Source organism: Leopardus geoffroyi, chromosome C1 (genome assembly GCF_018350155.1).
Source record: "Leopardus geoffroyi isolate Oge1 chromosome C1, O.geoffroyi_Oge1_pat1.0, whole genome shotgun sequence".
In the NCBI taxonomy this organism is placed as follows: Eukaryota; Metazoa; Chordata; class Mammalia; order Carnivora; family Felidae; genus Leopardus; species Leopardus geoffroyi.
In genome coordinates, this window is record NC_059328.1 from 155275219 (window position 1) to 155291285 (window position 16067).

Genomic DNA, 16067 nt, shown 5'->3' on the forward strand with positions numbered 1-16067 from the left:
GGATATACAGCTTATTTAAAAAAAAATTAATTCCTATGCATCTTTTTAATTAATTAATTTTTTTTAATTTACATCCAAATTAGTTAGCATATAGTGCATCAATGATTTCAGGAGTAGATTCCTTAGTGCCCCTTACCCATTTAGCCCATCCCCCCTCCCACGCTGCCTCCAGTAACCTCTGTTCCTTCTCCATATTTTTCAGTCTCTTAGGTTTTGTCCCCCTTCCTGTTTTTATATTATTTTTGTTTCCCTTCCCTTATGTTCATCTGTTTTGTCTCTTAAAGTCCTCATATGAGTGAAGTCATATGATATTTGTCTTTCTCTGACTAATTTCACTTAGCATAATACCCTCCAGTTCCATCCACCTAGTTGCAAATGGCAAGATTTCATTCTTTTTGATTGCCAAGTGATACTCCAGTGTGTGTGTCTGTGTGTGTGTGTGTGTGTATACTCTTTCAGCACATGTCGATGGAGGGCTCGCTGTGTGTACATTGGCAGCTGGAGAGAGTGATGAGCAGGCCTGAACAGACCCTGCCTTCACAGATTGTACTTTGGCTATTGTTGAGAGTGCTGCTATAAACATTGGGGTGCATGTGTCCCTTCAAAACAGCACACCTGTATCCCTTGGATAAATACCTAGTAGTGCAGTTGCTGGGTGGTAGGGTAGTTCTATTTTTACCTTTTTGAGGAACCTCCATACTGTTTTCCAGAGTGGCTGCATCAGCTTGCATTCCCAGCCTATGCATTTTTTTTTTTAATTTTTTTTTCAACGTTTATTTATTTTTGGGACAGAGAGAGACAGAGCATGAACGGGGGAGGGGCAGAGAGAGAGGGAGACACAGAATCGGAAACAGGCTCCAGGCTCTGAGCCATCAGCCCAGAGCCCGACGCGGGGCTCGAACTCACGGACCGCGAGATCGTGACCTGGCTGAAGTCGGACGCTTAACCGACTGCGCCACCCAGGCACCCCGCCTATGCATTTTTTAATGTTTGAACCCATCAGCCAACTCTGTCAGTTGCTCATAGATTTCTTCAGGACATAGAATTAAATTGAAATGTAATGGATTAAGAGATTTCCTATTTCTGCTTAAAGATATTTCAAAAATAGTGGTAAAGATCTGAGGTTTAAATGTTCTTTGCAAAATATTTTTACATGGATTCCAAATTTCCATCCCATTGTTAACTATTTTACTTTAGTTGATTTGCTTGGAAATTGTCCTAATCAGATTTTAAATGTGTTGAGTAGGCAATGACCGTTTGCTTTTTATCCATGCCTAGAGGTTAGGTAATGACAATCTAGAAGGAAAAAAGTGGTTACTTGCCAAGACTTCAAGGCTAGGTAATATTTTTCATTAGTTTCCTTTTAAAGATTGGTTTCACGAGGATTATTTTCTTTTGGTTCCAACATTCATAGTCAGGCTAAACGGTTGTGATAATGGACAACTTGTAACGGCTGGTCTGATTTTCAAAGCACGTGGCATAATCTGCACTTGGTGTGCAGCAGAAAATACCACAAGCCATGGTCCACATCAAAGTCTATAATGAGGACATAAAAGATACGATTGCCATAACTCATTTAAAATTCTACATTTAAAATTCTACGATTTGATTCATTTAAGTTAGGGAGAAGACAATAATGGTCAGACACATGCCTTTTACATTTCTTTTGCTTAATAACACAATGGAGAAAGTTGAAGAAGTGATCTAATTTCTAAAAATGTATTATTTAGTCATTCATTCATTCATGCACCAAATGCTTAATGAATGCCTACAACAGCAAAATTCTTGTTCCTGTCTTCCTGTACTTTAAGGTCTAGTAAAGGTAGATATTGAATAGATATTCACAAAAGGAAATGAATAAATTATAGATAGTGACAGCTTTGATAGCTCTTTCAGGAAATGCAGTTAAGCAAGGCACTAAATTGAGTGGTCTCTTCCCAGTTTTAGGAATTAATGTATTAAGAATGAAGGGAAATTAACATCACTTGTTACATTCCAGACACAACTCCTACTCAATTCCTTCTTTTTGACCACTGATTCTTTGTTTTTCTTTAAAAATACCCATGCAGCTCAGATATCTGACTGCTGAAAACTGCCAGATAATAGAAAATTTGCCTTTTGCTCACTATCAGATATAGGGGCTGTTTCTACTCAAATTTCATGATGGAGACTTACCAGGAAGTTATTTTTTTCTTGGTTTTCTTGATTGTATTTTGACATGTCATCTATGCAAAAGTAGGAGACAGAAGATACAGAAAAATATTTTTCAGAAGAGTCTGGTATTTTGAAATAGAACTAATGAATTATTTAAATGTTTACAACCACCATATACAGAACATCTTCACGAGATGCTATTTGTCTCTCTTTCTACTCCTTTCAAGAATCTGTATCTGGTTGATAAAATAAGAACAAAGAATAATGATAACTCTCCCTTCAGCCTAGAATTTACTCCCTTGGATCCATGTTCATATTTTAAAAAATCTTGCCTAACATCAGGTCCACACTGCCATCTTCCCAGACGCTCTATTATTTCTGGATGTGAGATAACCAGAGGTCTGTTCTAATTTTTACCCTAAGGTTGAGAAAAACCAGGCCTTAGCTTTCTAGGTGTCTGATTCTTGATAACTTTGTTTATGGCAGTATTTGTTTCCAAGTAGTCACCCACATTCCTTAGAGGCAATACATGCTAATGTAAAATGCTGAGTCTGCAAAAATAAATGAGGAACTCTGGCTTCATGCCCAGTACACGTGAGGTCATAAAGGATGCTCTGCTGTAATGTGGTTGTCTTCAAGTATGTCCAATGTAATTTTCCTCACAGACCTTCCTTTCCCTGCCTTTCCCACCAGTCTCTCTCTTCCCTGTGCGTCCGTTTCAGCACCGTTACCACACGGTGGCTAACTCTGCTCCACTGAATTGCTTCCCCCAGCTTGTCATTCAAATGTGTTTGCCCTAAATACCTCTTATCCCTCCAGCTTGACTTTTTTATCTACAAGAAATTAGACCAGAAGCTCATAAGAGTGTCATCTTAAGCCTGAGACACATGGCTTTCCCTCCATCCAGAAGGCAGCTGACTCTATCTCCCTCAGGAAGAATGCCTTTCCTGTTCAGAACCACAGCTTACATTTCCCTCTGACAGCTGAGACTTCTTTTCTCTCTCCAAAGTATCCAGTTTTTCTCTTCACACCCAACTCCTTGTTTCTCATTCACAGGGTCCTCCTCATCGGCCCTACCTCTTATCTGAATTAGCTGAATTAAAACAGTTGGAGCTCACACCTCAGGATCCCTGCTCGTAAAACCATTTATACCTGAGCTTTAATTGGTGGCAGTATATTTTTTATCATGTTTTTATTTTGAGAATTTTCAAACGGGTAAAAAGTTGAACGATGGAATGAACACTCCCATACTCATCACCAGAGAACTTTTTTTGAGATGCTATTTTGTATCGCTCTCTGTAGTTTCCATTCTTTGATTTACGTGGATGACTAGGCCATTAGTATTTTGTAGCAGGGTGAAAGCAAAGGTCTCTAGAACTGTACTGTCCAATAAAGTAGCCACTAGCCACATGAGGCTGTTTAAGTTCACCATATATGATTAGTTAAAATAAAAATTAAATCATCAATTGCACTAGACACATTTCGGATCCATAGAGGGCAATTTCATCATCTCAGGAAATTCTTTTTTACAGCACTTTAGAAGACTTTTGGAACTTTTGTAAAGTAAAAGTTCTTTTATAAAAGATCGGGGTTTCTTGGTGGGTGAAAGAGGCCAGAGAAGTGCCCCTGAAGCAAGAGGGGGAGAAACACTTTCCAGAGACAGAGACAGGGACAAAAGTCAATAGGGTCCTGTAATTTCAGGCATCCACCCCTGATCTGTGGCAGGGCACCCAGAGGGAGGGGAGACCTCACATAAATGGCAACACGGTGTGCCCAGTAGAACTGATTCTGTAATACTGACATCAGGCATCCACTGTAGTTTCTACAATAAGGATGTCATCAGAAGCTGTCACGGACCAGAGGATCAAGAAGTTTCTCCCATTTTCTGAACACCATATGAGCCTCTTGGATTCTGGTTAAGTCCTGGGAGAGATGAATGTTAATACTGAGTGAGAATTAATTTCCTGGCAATCTAATGAGACTGATACTAAGCTTTGGATTTTATTAGATTTAAAAGAAGAAAAAGGAATGGAAGTTTTTTGCACACACACATGAATTTTCAGACTAAATTTCAAACCCATTAGAAAATAGTGAGGGGCACCTGGGTGGCTCAGTTGGTTAAGCATCCGACTTCAGCTCGGGTCATAATCTCACAGCTCCTGAGTTCAAGCCCCATGTCAGGCTCTGTGCTGACAGCTCAGAGCCTGGAGCCAGATTCAGATTCTGTGTCTTCCTCTCTCTCTGCCCCTCCCCCCACTCACACTCTCTCTCTCCCTAAAGAATAAACAAACATTAAAAAAAAGAAAAAAGAAAAATATGAACATTGTCTTTGGTAATTATTTTAAATATACACACGTATTTAAATAGTGTATGGGTTTTTGGCCACTGGGGGACATCATTGCCCCATGCATAAGACAAGCAGTGGTTCTTAAATTTGAGCATACATCAGGATTACCTGGAGGGCTTATTAACACACAGATTGCTAGGGTGTCACCTGCAAAGGTTCTAGTTCATGGCTGAGGACCCAAAAATATGAATTTCCAACACATTCTCAAGTGATGCTGATGCTACTGGTCTGGGGACCATGCTTTCAAAACCATTGCTTTAAGTAAAAATTATAAAATATGATATTAAGATTATTTATTGACCAAACTTGCTTCATCATTAGGGTATTACAATGGATACAGAGAACAATCTAGATGCTAAAGTAATAACTGGCCTTAGTCTAGCATAGGAAAGTCATGTGGTATTTCAATAGTTAGTAAGAGCACTTTAGAAAGTCAGTTTCCACATAGTTGAAGTTCATAGTTCTGTATAGTGCAGTGGATGGAGAGAACTTTAAGACCAAAAACCTTCATGGCTTCTGAGACTAAATTAGCTGAAGTCTAGACAGAACTTGGTCCCCAATTATTGGTGTAGAAGATGCTCTCAAGATGTGTACCTGAATATAACAGACCCTAAAACCCAATAATTTATTTCCAAACTGTAATTCAGACAATATCAAGGAGACTAGATTTGGCAGGTTAATCCAGAGTTAGATTCTGTTTCAGAGTTGCATTAGAGACGGGGACGTGAACTCCCTCATGAAATACAGCCTCCCACAGCAGAAAGAAAAACATTTTTTATGGGTTCCTAAGAACTGGTCGTGACCTTCTGTAATGTTTGTATTTTTTTCTATCCCTAACAGTTATTGTACCAAAATTAATGTGTGATAGCACCTATCCCTTCTCATGAAGAAACCTTTGTATATTGTCTTAAAAGCCTAGAAAACTAATGTAAGGTTTACTTGATTTACCATGTTAATTATGGTAGTTTATTGTTTTATGCTGCCAGAAATTGGTTTTATTCTCCGAAAAATAATGTTTTGAAACCAGAATGGACATTGAAAATCCATATCTTTTCAAGCCCTTCATTTTGTAAATGAGAATCTAATGTTCAGGACAGATAAATGAGTTCAAGGTGTTACAGATTTTATTGGAACAGTATTTCTGTCTTCTGGAAAAATGATTGACAAATAGTAGTTTTGGAAGTTTGAAAGGTTAAGTAAATGTTTGGATCTAATGATACATGTAGTAATATTTTATGAAAAAATATAAACCAAGTTTTAGCAGTATTTGTCTTTGGGCTTCTTATTTTCTACTGTGTAAATTTTATAGTCTTGATTTTGTTACCATAATCATGTTTTGGTATTGTCATGAAAAATAGAGATAATTTCTATTTCAGAAATAAATATTGCAATACTTTTGAATATTTTAAAAGAAAAACTGTATTGTTAAATGAGATAACGTAAGTATAAATGTTCATAGATAATTAATTTAAATTACATTATTTATCATTCATAGGATACACAGGAATTGAATAGCATCATATGGGCTAATAGTATTTGCCATAACTCCTCATTTTCATTGTCAAGTAGGCATTTTCTTTGAATAATAATGTGATGATATGTGGTTCCCATCATTTGAAATATGACATTGTTATGTATGCTGCTTTGTGTTGGGTTCACTGCAAAAAAAAAAAAAAATGTGTTATTGGCATTATGTTTTTGATCCTAAATTTGAAGATATTGTGAGAAGAGTTTTCAGTTTGCAATATTTATCCATGTTGGTAGGTTATTAACTTACTCAACTTTTAAAAAGTACAGTGCTGGCACTGGCCTATACCATGTAAGATGGGCATGGTTTCTGCCTTTAGGTTGTAGAACTGTTTTTCCTGTAAGAGATGTTGAGAGATGAAAAATTAAAGAATGTCCTTTGATGGCCCCTTCTTCAAGGAGACGCACCTCTACCTAACCCAGCTGTCTAATAGAAACATAGAAAATGTGAATATGTGTGACCTACAAAATCCAATTTAGAAACATATCCAACAGAGAGACCTATAGATTTCACAAAAATCCAGGAACAAAGATATTCATTACAACCTTGTAACTACAAAGCAAAACTGGAAAAATTTAAATGTCCATCAAGAAGTGGCCCATTAATTTGGGGCGCCTGGGTGGCTCAGTCGGTTGAGCATCCGACTTCGGGTCAGGTCATGATCTCACGGCTTGTGAGTTCAAGCCCCGTGTCGGGCTCTGTGCTGACAGCTCAGAGCCTGGAGCCTGCTTCCAATTCTGTGTCTCCCTCTCTCTCTTCCCCTAACCCACTTGCATTCTGTCTCTCTCAAAAATAAATAAACATTAAAAAAATTAAAAAAAAAGAAGTACCCATTAATTAATCTATAGAATGGAACATTGTGCACCATTTAAAAAGAATGAGGTAGATTTATATACGCCACTTGGAAATATACGCAAGATATATTAATTGAAAGGTCAAATTGCAGAACAACATGAAAAATATTATGTTATTTATAATAACAAATAAAGAATATGTTTACATATGTATAAAACAATTCCTGGAGTGTTACTCAAGAAACTGTTCAAAGAGGAGAGTGGGAAAATAAGATTTTATATTTTTCTGTGCTGTTTTAGTTCTTTTTCTTTTCTTTTTTAAAATCTTTATTGATTTATTTTGAGAGAGAGAGTGTGTGTGTACACGCACACACACAAGGAGTGAAAGATCAAAGAGAGAGAATCCCAAGCAGGCTCTGTGCTGTTAGCATGGAGCCTGAAATGGGTCTCGATTCCACCAGTCATGAGATCATGACCTGAGCTGAAATCAAGAGTCAGATGCTCAACCAACTGAGCACCCAGGCGCCCCATTAGCTCTTTTTCTTAAATAAAAGGTATGTGTTGTTTTTATAGCTCAGTCAAAAAACAATAGCAACAACATCACACTTCAGGGAACGTTGCAGAGACCCATAGGTACTGGTCCCATTCCTTACCATCACTTTTTGATTTCACATTTATCATAAGATGTTATTTGGGAGAAAAAAGGGTTCCATAGCCTTGCAATATTAGAATCGTCATTGGCCTAAAAGTTAATCATTCGTATGTGGTCTCTCTTGGGATTGGTAGTTTATATCAATAAATGACCACCAGTGGCTCAGATTGTCCTGGACAATGATACCAGTTGAAATCCAGCCCATGTCCCGATTGCCAAATCCTTTATCCCAGTGCAGAGTTGTTTTCCCTAGAGGAGAAAAGGGGATCTTTCCTAATTTTTATAAAGGTCTGTATGAGCCGATTGTGTCTCTGATGTTAGAACTTATCATATGTGCTGAAGATTAAGGTATTTTGTTCTGTTCATTCAGCCCAGATTTCTGGAAAGTATTTGGGCACTTCACAGTATCATACTGAATCAAACTCTAACTCAGGGGTGCTACTTGGTGATGCCAGCACATTCTGACCTTTAAGTATTTTATTAATTAAGTACTATCATCAACTAATGATGAGCTCCTGAGGTCCTTGAACCTTACCAGACTACCTACCCATAAGTCAGGATTTCACAGACTTTCTGCTGATGAGACTCTCCGGGGGGGCTTATTATAACTTTCTCCCAGAACATTCTAACAGCATAACTCAATAGAAATTTTCAAGTCCTTTTCTAGAGATTCTGATTCAATTGTATTTTTAGCTATTTCCCTGGTAAGTTTCTAGAATTAGATGTTTAAAAAAGAAAGAAAGAAAGAAAATTGCTCTAAGATTATTGAAAGGTAAGAGAGTTTATGATAGACTCAGTAACTTGGCGCCCACCACCGTGAAGTTATCCTTGCATTGATTTGCCATGGCAATACCTAGACTTTAGTGTGGCAAAGAGGCAGTGTCATAACGTTGGGAGACATACCTGGATGGTACTAAATTTCATGCAATTAACTGTGTACTGAGTTTTATTTTAACAAATCTAACATATGACAAATAGGACAAACTCTGCTGTGTTTGAATGAATGCATTCATTCAGTTTCCTTGTCTCTGTAAAAAATATTTCCAGGTACTTTCTCCATTCTCCATAAATCCTATTATCCATCTCTTTACGTATTTATATGATCATAACCTTATAGTTACTATATTTTGCTCTAGCTTTGCACCTATTTTAGGTTAGCAGTCAGTATAACTCAACAGACTTTTCCCTAAGGTTGGGCAAATGGCTGCACTTACAATTGAGGTTGATCAAAGGCACAATCTGTTTGCCTTTAGAAATTTGTGTTTTCTATGCCTGCAAGAAATACTGCTGAACGGGACATTTCTTCACCATCTTTGATAAAAGAAGAGCATTAATAATGCAGTTAAGAATCAGGCCAAGTGATGTTGAAAACCAAGGTCCAAAGCCCTAATTCCTTTTAGAGGAATAAATTTAAAATGGCAAGCTCAATAGTTCCACCATAGCAAAGAACGGGGTGAGTATTATATAATCCTTAAGTTCTGAAGAGTTAAAAATCAATTTATGAACTTTTATACCTTGGAAATATTTATGTATATACATATCTATACCTATATCTATCTATCTATCTATCTACCTATCTATGTCCTTTTCTTTACAGGTAATAGAGAGGTAGTGTATGTACTCTTATGGAGGGATATAATGCTCATCCATTTAAATATTTATTATATACATCCAATATTTCTATAATATACCAAGGTTGATATTCATTTATAACTCTTATGATGTTTTATTACTTCATATGTCTTATGTATAATGACAGCCCTCTGACATAGTATATAAGTAAAGGGGAAAATATCTTAGAGGGGTAAATAACTTGAAAATGGAATAATTTTGAGCAATGCTAAAATTAATTAATTTGTTTATTTGCTAAATATCCACGGAAAACCTTCTGTATGCAAAGCAGTGTAAAGACTAAAAGGTATTTAAGGCCAATCTCTGCCTATCAGACACTATGTGGTGTTTGTGTTCTTGTGGCAGAAGTAGAGAGGGAGGCTGGTCAAAGGAAGCAACCCACATTCCAAAACACTGCATCCTGGCAGTTTAAATGTCACACCAATGGCATATATGAGGTGATCCTATGTCCTGGCTTGCCTGGGAGAGTCTGTGTTTATGCCTCTTGCTTTTGCATGATTATCAATAGTATCCTCCTTCACTCCCAAAAGTGTTTCGGTTTGGACGTATACATCCAAATCCCATGGAAGTTCATTGGAAAGAAATTTCTCTTGCAGCAATAAGAAACAAGGGAGCTGTCACTGAATTCTGAAGTCTGCGTTTGGTTTCAGTGGGGAGAAAATGAGATGAGGAAGGTACTCAAGGCTAATGGTGTCTCATCATTGCTCGCCTGGATTCTCCAGCGGCTTCTTAAATTATGTCGCTGCGTTCTGTTTCCTTTCCTTTAAGTCAAAATATTCCCTAGTATCTTCACTTCTAGCTTTACTTCTTTTACAAATGTCTAAATGATTTTCATCACTATGCATTAAAGCCAAAGCCCCGACATGCACTTAGGGCCCTTTGTTATCTGACCCCTGCTTGCCCCTCAGTCACTATCACTCAGTCACTCAGTTATCACTTCATTGTGAATGCTCTGAACATGCCATCCTGTTTCCCATTTCCACATGTGTGTTTGGTCATCTCTCAGCAGGATAGACCTGTATATAGCAATTACTATATACTTGGAGGTGTTGATATAAGAGCTTTATTTGTATTAATTCATTTAATCCTCACAAGAATTATCATTACTGTTTTACAGATGACAAAATTGGGGCAACAAAGGGTTAAGAAACTTTTCAAGGTTGTTCAGCTAATAAGAAGTATAGCTGATATTTGAATCCAGGCATCTGGCTCCAGCATCTATGCTTTTGACCACTATTCCATAATATTTCTGCTGTTCAGCCTGTCCTGCCCTTCTCATTCTTCAAACTCAGGCCAGAATTTACTGTTGTAATTGTGCCTGTATCCTCCTGTAGAGTTACTCATCAATTCCTGTATATACTCTGTAATGTGCACGTACTTCTTTTGCTGAACTGGAGTGATAGCTGACACAATAACAGATATTGGGAAAACAGGTTGGCTTCTGGGTAGTTTTGTCGGTGGCTGAGAGGAATGGAATGTAGTCTAATAAGTTTGGACGTATTAAGTTAAAGGTAATAGAAAATATGCAAGTATAAAAGATTGATAGAAAGTTGAAATTGTAGTACCAGCTCAGCAAAGAAGCTGATGGTGCTGTATAACTCCAAAAGGAGGAAAAAAGGTGAACAAATGGTAAAGGCAAAGAATCTAAAATATAGGAGGAGACCTAGAATAGTATAGTTTTATGGAAGGCAAAGGAAGATGTGGTTTAATAAAGGTGTTGATGATCACCATCGAATTCTAATTATCTACCAAATATAATAAAGATGGATTAAGATTGTTGAATTTGGCTAATTGTAGTCTGGCAGGGATAGGCCCCAGATTTGAGAGCACTAAAGAGAGAAAGAAGGTGCTTTGGAAGAATATGTATCAGCATCGATTTGGTGTTTGAATCTATAAGAGTCACATTTTATATCAGACAGCTTGATGAGGAAGGATAAAATCTGTAACTTAATGCTTTCCAAAAACACATGCACATATATTATGGCAACTTTAACACATAATAGTGAATTCATTAATAACCTAATGAGCAAATTAAAATTTTCTATAACAATATATTTTTTCGTGAAAAATTTACACTTAAAATATAACTTCCTATAAGTTTACTTTAAGAAGATATTTGCAAGTGGCATATCTGATAAAAGGTCAGTATCCAAATATGTAAAGAACTTCTAAAACTCAACACCCAAAAAACACACAATCCAGTTAAGAAATGGTCAAAAGACATGGATAGACATTTTTCTAAAGAAGACAGACAGATGGTCAACAGACACATGAAAAGATGCTCAACATCACTCCTCATGATACAAATCAAAACTACAATGAGATGTCATCTCACACCGGTCAGAATGGCTAAAATTAACAACTCCAGAAACTACAGGTTTTGGTGGGGATGCAGAGAAAGGGGAACCCTCTTCCACTGTTGGTAGGAATGCAAACTGGTACAGCCACTCTGGAAAACAGTATGGAGCTTCCTCAAAAAGTTAAAAATACAACTACCCTACAATCCAGCAATTGCACTGCTAAGTATTTACTCAAAGGATAATATATAAACACACAAAATGGATTATTACTCACCCATAAAAATGAATGAAATCTTGCCATTTGCAATACATCAATGGAGCAAAAGAGTATACGCTAAGGGAAATAAGTCAGAGAAAGACGAGTGCCATGTGATTTCACTCATATGTGGAATTTAAGAACCAAAACAGGGGCGCCTGGGTGGCGCAGTCGGTTAAGCGTCTGACTTCAGCCAGGTCACGATCTCGCGGTCCGTGAGTTCGAGCCCCGCGTCAGGCTCTGGGCTGATGGCTCAGAGCCTGGAGCCTGTTTCCGATTCTGTGTTTCCCTCTCTCTCTGCTCCTCCCCCGTTCATGCTCTGTCTCTCTCTGTCCCAAAAATAAATAAACGTTGAAAAAAAAAAATTAAAAAAAAAAAAAAAAGGAACCAAAACAAATGAACATGGGGGAAAGAGAGAGGCAAACCAAGAAACAGACTCTCAGAGAACAAACCGATAGTTACCAGAGGGGAGGTGGGCAGAGAGATAGGTTAAACAGGTGATGGGGATTAAGGAAGGCACTTATTGGGATGAGCACCAGGAGTTGTCTGTAAGTTTTGAATCACTAAATTCTACACCTGAAACTAATATTACACCGTATGTTAACTAATGGAATTTAAATAAAAACCTGGGGGGGGGGGAGAACTTTTTGGTCTCTATCCCTTATAAACAAAGCCTACATTTTTAGAAAACAACAGAACAAACAAAATGCTACAGTGTACAGTTGAATAGCTCTGTGAATAATTTTCCCTTCTTAGCAAACATTAAATAGAGAAGATGTAATTCATGATAACCAGAAACAGAGTATATACAGCTTTGCTCCAAGTAGGTAATATTCTTTGTTCCTATATCTACCTTTTGTAAGTATTTTCATCTTTTCCTTATAATGTTACTGATAGTAGCCAGCATAGCATTTTGAAAACTCAGTGTACTAAGGTCAACAAGATTATTCACAGACAAGTTTTCTCATTGATATCATTGATAACTAAGAGTGAAGGTGGTCAGCATAGAACCCTGATTTCAGAAGGTAATTTTTTAAAGGAATGAGATAATGGGACAGTGCATAAAGATGCATCAGAGTTGAGCAAAATTAGTTCTCAAGATTAGAAGAACAAATTTTGAAAATGCAAATCCGGACCGAATGGATCAATAAAGAAGAGAGAGTAAAGATCAAGAGAAGGCAAACAGCTTATAGCGCAAGGTATCAACATATGTAAAAATGAATGGGGAAAAATGATCTCTGGACAGATGAAGGAAGGAGGAGGATGGAATAGAGAGGGAGAGAGAAGGAAGGAGAAAGGATGGAAAGCAAAGACAAGGAGCAAAGAAGGGAATGGAAGAAAAGGGATGGAAAGGGGAGGGAAGGAAGACATATTTTTCACTGGAGAGGAAAGAATTTGAGGAACTTCATGGCAATGTCCTCATGTTTCTTGGTAAGAGGTAGAGCTACCTGAAAATATGAGTGTTCTGAGGGGATGATAAAGGACTTGAGCAACACTGAGTACTCAGTTGACACTGAGGATTATTCACCTGCGATCTTAAGCATTTCTTGGTGATGCAACCTCTCCAGCAACTCTTGGTTGCCTGGAATATTTTCTTCCTCCCATGCCTTTGCTGCCATATTGATTGAATCAATGTAAATTGATAACCTCGAAGAATATTCCCATGCGCCAGGAAGAACAGTATTATCAGCTGCATCTGATTGAAGCAATATTTTTGACTAAAAACATTTTAATAAATTCTTAGTGACTGAGAAACATTTATTTTCTTATAACAATATGAAATTCGAGTGTACACATGATAGAATATGCAATTACAAGACGTATTTGCTGTCTTTAATACAGTTTATTTAGTTCTAATCTGAACTTTCTGGTATCCACGTACAAACACACAAATTTATGGGGTCAGGTAATATTTGTCTACCCCAATCGTTCCTAGATTTTTGAATTCATGTACCAGTAAAGTAAAAATGAGAGGACCAACACAAAGTTGCCAATTTTTAATCTGACCAAATAAAATACTAAAACAAATAACCTACTATCATTTATTCTCACCATAATTTCTAAATAAAAAGCATTTTAACATAAAGATGATTTTAGTCTTCAAAAAAAGTATGAGACACAATTTTACAATTAAATTTTTAAATTGAATACATTAAATTTTGTAAATATTTATAACATTATTGTTAATTTTCTGGCTTAAGTGTAGGCATATGAAAACCTTGTCATGGGGGTGCTGGTCTGTGGAACTGTGTTTGGGTTATTGGTTTATACTTAGAATATCTGGGCTCCAGCTCAGAAAGCCAATAAACTACCTTCTTGTATGATATGGATAGAATTACCAGCATTTAGATTACAAAGCTTCAATTATGTCTGTCTAGTTTCAAACAGATGTCTTAACCACTATGTCACATCTTTATTTTAAAGTTGTCTTTTTTTTTTTTTTAGCAATGTAAGGATTATCATAAAAGTCAAAGAATGTAATCATTTAAGTAATTTTAGAAATATGACTTCCAGGAAAAAAAGAATTGTAGTTAAAATAAAGCATTCTTTGAAATAATTGGAGATAGTATATCTAATTTTGAGGGTAGAAAATAGGGTTAACACACATACATACACACTTAAATAACACATAACACAACAGGAACAAAAAAACTCTTCCCTTCCCCAAAGATATACCACATCTATTACTATATCTATCTTTTAAGTATACACACATACACATAATACATTTTTCTTTGAACACATTTTCTTTTGAGAGTGAATTGCAGACATCATCCCATTCACCCCTAAAAAGTATGCATTTTCCAAGAAGGAATATATTACCTATAGTTATAATAGCTGCATTAGACTTAATACAGTTAGAAAAATCAATTTTCATAATACTAATAATTAATCAACAGTCCATATTCAAACTTAGTTTTCTCAACAATATCTGTAATTGATGTTATTTTGCCAGTCTAGTATCCAATCCAGAATCATTAGTTTTCATAGCTCTTCAACCTCAGGCAGTTTCTGAACTTCCTTTGTTTTTCATGAAATTAACATTATTTTATAGAATGTCCTCAATCTGATTTTCCTTATGGTTAAGTTCGTGTAATGCAGCTTTGACTGGATACCAAGAAATCATGTGTCTTTTTCAGTGTAGTTGGCAGTATAATTGATGATATCTTTGAAGGTAGTACCTGCTAGATTTTTCCACTATAAACTCTCCTTAAAAAATCTTTAATTAATGCGAAAGAGATTCTTTGAGACAATGTAAATTTCTTATTCCTCATCAAACTTTCATTCATGAGTTTAGCATTCATTATTTTTGCATGAATCAATTGTCATTCTCAAGGTTGCCAAATGGTCATTTTCTAACTGTAGTATTTCTTCTACACTTGTTAGTTAAAATTCACAATAAGGAAGAGGTTTTTGCTTTTGTCCATTTATTTATATCAGTATATACTTATGAATTCTTATTTTATTAAATAGGTTGTAATCTACTACTATCGTTATCTCTTCTGATTCTCAAATTCCCCCAGTTTTGACCAATGGGAACCTCTTTCAAGCCACTGTCTTTGTCCCACTGATGTGATTCAACATTCCTTGAGCATTATATTACTTTTTGGCATCACAAGTATTATGTAAAATAATACCAACATGACTATGGTAATTTATGATTCTGTTTCACTAGTTCTTTTTGTATTTGGAAAAGTACCAGTAACTACTGGTGTGGATGTGGAGTATAAAAAAATCTGTAGAGATTTTCCCATAATCCTTATTTATGTTGGTTGGAAATGGGAAGTACTTTTCAGTCACTAATAAATCGGTATTTATTGTCGTGTTGTTTTAAAGTGATGTTATGAGTGTAGAAGGATAAGAAAAGTAGTGCATGACTGCTCCTTTTCCCATCAAGGCCATGTTCCCCCTTCTAGCTTCATAACTGAGATTGTACTACCTGATGACAGGTGAGGGCTTCTCTTTCCTCATAAATTTAGCTAAGGTTTTTAGACTGTCAATCTTACTGTCCAGACCACTGTAGTAACCTTTCTATGATCTCTATGAATTGAATTCTTTGGTTGACTTCAGTGGAGTTTCTCCAGTTCCTGGTCTTTTATGTATAGCCAGTTAGATTGAGTCTCCAAGCTGACCTAAAGCAGATTTTTGCCTTTTGACCCATTTCACAAGCTATTTAATTACTGTGTCGACAGGACAGGAGATAGGTGAAACAGAGAATGTTGTCATGAAGGGGCCATTTGAAAAGGCATCAGCAAGATTAGGGGAGAGCTACAAGGAATAGAGAAGTCCAGCCACAGGTCTAAGAGAACAAGTAGGGGAGTGAAGACCAGAACCCCAAGTAGCTTTTGTTGTAGGATGGGATTGTCTGACCAAAAGTATAACTTTATGTTGATAAATGCACCA